Source organism: Dipteris shenzhenensis, chromosome 24 (assembly GCF_047967505.1).
Source record: "Dipteris shenzhenensis isolate YYH24624 ecotype China chromosome 24, Dip_SZ_1.0, whole genome shotgun sequence".
Classification (NCBI taxonomy): domain Eukaryota; kingdom Viridiplantae; phylum Streptophyta; class Polypodiopsida; order Gleicheniales; family Dipteridaceae; genus Dipteris; species Dipteris shenzhenensis.
In genome coordinates, this window is record NC_141619.1 from 11,321,164 (window position 1) to 11,324,970 (window position 3,807).

The 3,807-nt window shown below is 35.7% G+C and overlaps 1 long non-coding RNA gene across 1 annotated transcript; it reads left to right on the forward strand.

The window, feature by feature from the left end:
- The first annotated feature begins 1,639 nt into the window (after nt 1-1,639).
- On the forward strand, nt 1,640-2,776 carry LOC147886217 (uncharacterized). Its single transcript, XR_015543358.1, has 3 exons — nt 1,640-1,901; nt 2,153-2,235; nt 2,330-2,776. It is a non-coding gene; the product is annotated as an uncharacterized LOC147886217 (long non-coding RNA).
- The last annotated feature ends 1,031 nt before the right edge of the window (nt 2,777-3,807 follow it).

Below are 3,807 nucleotides of genomic sequence, written 5' to 3' on the forward strand. Positions count from 1 at the left end.
CCTGGGCCTTATGCACACCATATTTTATTATACTATTGCCACACATGCAAGCACACACACATATTTATGCCTTTTACTTTGGTCAAATTTATCCATAACATTGTTTACACACACACACACACACTTAAAATACCATATCATAAATATCTATCTATGTAAAATTAAAAATAAATAAATAAATAAATAAAAATACATACATGTATGTATGTATGTAGAGAGAGAGAGAGAGAGAGAGAGAGAGAGAGAGAGAGAGAGAGAATTGATATTTTATTGTTTGTGTATATATATATATAATATATATATTTAAAAAATACACATATAAAAATAATACATATATACATAAATAAATTTATATATTTATAAAAAAGAACTTTTTATATTGACATATATATCAATATATAAGTATATAAATATAAATACATATATATATTTATGACATGATATTTTAAGTGTATATATATAAGTAAATAATTAGATTTATTAAAATATATTATAGTATAAATAATTTTCTATATTATATTTTCTATTTTCTATTAGAATTGGCTGGAAAGCCATTACAGCCTCCCATTCTGGAAGGTCTAGGAAGAAAAAAGGTTTCTACGAGAAAAAAGTTGGGGTAGGTCGACCCAATCCTGTATATATCTTTACAATATAAATATAAAAAATAGATACATATATACATTTATATATATACTTATATTTGAATAAATAAATAAATAATATATATGTGTGTGTGTGTGTAGAGAGAGAGAGAGAGAGATTTTAGATTATATATAATTTATTTATTTATATTTATATTTAAATAAATATTAGTATATGGATATAATTTTATATTATATATATATATTTATATATATTTAAATAAAATAAATCTATCTGTTTGTTTATATATATGTATGTATGTATGTATTCTTATAATATTATATTATAAATATCTATCTCTTTATAAATATATAAACATAAACATAAAAATATATATGTATGAATACAGGTAGAGAGAGAGGGAGAGAGAGAGAGAGAGACATGCACGCACGTGTGCACGCACATACATAGAGAGAGCGAGAGAGAGACACACACACACACACATTTATATACACACACATACACACAGAGAATTTATATATATAAAGGAGGGCGCCGAGTACTAGGGGGTCCCAAGTAGAGAGAGAGATATTTATTTATATTTTAATGTTTAGTGTTGTGTGTGTGTGTGCGCAAAAGTTTCGTTTAATGAAAGACAATTGAAAATTCTTGAATATTTGTGTGTGTGTGTGAGTGTTGGTATGTATGTATATGTTAAATGAAACCTTAGATTTTATTAAACACAATCTATGATTGCAACCTTGAGACCTAGCAGAGCGGGTCTCTAGCCCATCGTAGACGGGTCAAAGTTACTCGTTTGATGAACCCATAAGGATGCGCTAATGATACTAGTGATACGAATAATACTAGTGATAGGAAAGGCTTTGATGCACGATTGAACATGGGAGTTAACAAACAATTTAGTCAAGCGTCATTTACGTGGCGATGTGGGCAGTGAAAACGAGTTTGCCGAATTTTGTCAAAGTCGTTGGCTAGCTGGTTCTTTAAATGCTGTAGCGCCTCTGTCCTCTAATAACTCTCTTCGTTGACCATCTATTTTCATAGTTCGCCCTCTCTCAGGTCCTCTCTTTCTTACTCCTTCCGACTTATTAGAAGTTGCTACCAGTTGCAGTTGAGCTCCTGCGCTGTGTTATCAAGCTTTGGTCAGCTGTCCCCTATGACATTCACTTTGGGTCGGACGCATCAACGCAGGCTCTTACGGCCTGATCGAGCCCGCAGAAGTTTCTTAGTCATATGCATGCTGGCCCTTATCGCGGCGAACATTAATCCATCGGATGAAGCTATGATCGTCTCCCAAGGTAATTCGCAGACAACTATATGTATCCTTTGCGTTTTGATTTGTTTTGATTTGAGAGCTGGTTTTGTTTCTTTTACTGGGTTAGTCAGGCAGGTTCATGGCCTTTTTTTGAAGATGGGAAATACCAATGACGAGTTTCTCTCAATCGTGAATAGCTGAACTTTGAGCACATTATCTTCTTTGCCATGCTCCCCTTTTGGATTGCAGACACATTAGTCTTTCTGCCTGCTTAATATTCTTGGACTCGAGCAGGTGGAGCCTCCATATTGCAAAACACGGATCATTCCTCGTCTGCAAGCCGCATCGCTGATTCTTTCAAAGGGTCAAGACGCTTGGTATGCAAAACAAAAAAAGCTTTTAGTACGGTTGAAGCAGTCCTTGCAAAGTGGAAACGAAGATTGATTTTCTTCCTTTTGCGTGAAATAATAGAGGGTGACAAAACACGAAAGCGAGGGAGAACCTGGACCGCCAGGCCATAATTGCTGTTGAAGTATATGAAGGCGAAGAAGCACACCCTTGAAGCTCATATGTGAAAGCAGAAATTGGGCCCCCGAGTTAGTTCTTGCCATGGATCCCCCGAGTTCGATTTTGCCAGCTTGGTGCCGTCTTTCTGCGCCGCGTCACAAATTCGGGAGGTGTTTGAACGGCCGGTCCACTGCACGTACGTTCAAAGGAGAATGTCGAGGATATAAGCAGAAGTTCGCTAGGGGAACACAATAGGAGAAGATGGAGGTAGCGCGAAGGTGATGATTATCTGATTGGTCTGACCATTCTAATTAATACTAAAGTTTAAAGCATTTTAAAGAAAGTTGTCATGTAGAGTTCAAAATGCCATTATATGATGAAACTTTTGGTTGAAAGTTTGCGGAGAATCTAGTCGCCAAGTTATCTAAACCTTCGTTGGAATACTAACACTTGTAATTGGCAATACTTGCAATGTTTAGTGAGGGATTTTAATAACCATGAGTCGGGACATGTTGTCACACTTATACTAAGTTCATTTAGCAATGAATATTTGAGGTGGAAATTAAATGAAGGCCTTGGACATATTTCAAGAAGAAAACATGACTTCGTAGGGGCGTTGAAGTCCATTATGAATACTTGGGAGCAAAGTAAGATCATCTATGGAATTGAATATGAATCTTTGACCTCTATTAAAGAAGGAATCTTTTCCTCTCCTACCCTTTTCTTTAAAAAATGCAATTGTACAAAACTAGATCTTGCCAACTAGCTGTGTATCTACCATTGAAGTACTCATAGATGCATGTCAAAGCATGAAGTAAAAATGAAGCTTTATAGTGTATTTCATAATTGATGATGATTATCATCGCATATAACATTATTTAGGTCAAACTAGTGTAGAAGGAACAATAGTTCAAAATTAGAAGTCCTTCACATTGCATTGCATGGCTACAAAAAACAAATTTATATGTATTTGGGTCAACATTTGCTTAGGTGTAGTCAATCGTGAAACTATTTTCGGGGCTATTTTGGGGCCGCGATGCGATGTGCTTTTGGGTGAATATTTGAATTTTACGTGAACTCGTGCTCTGTCAAAATTTTTTTCGACGTCATGAATGCGCACCAGCGTAATAATGAGACACAATCTTATCATGGCCAATAGCGCAGATCTTGACACATGGCACTATATGCATTTACTCATGAGCACAGAGACTGTTGCTCTGCTGACTACATCACATAGCCTTTACCTTGCCATGTTTGCTTGCACAACTTCACAATCTGTCACTGTGCAACACAATCTTTTGCTGTGCTGACCATCGTGCTGGTTCGAGCATAACCACGTTGGTATGACAACATTATAAAACTTTTGCCTTACCACCTGTCATTATGTAGCTTCACCATCTATCGCTGCGCAACACAACCTTTTGCTACGCTGACCATCGTGC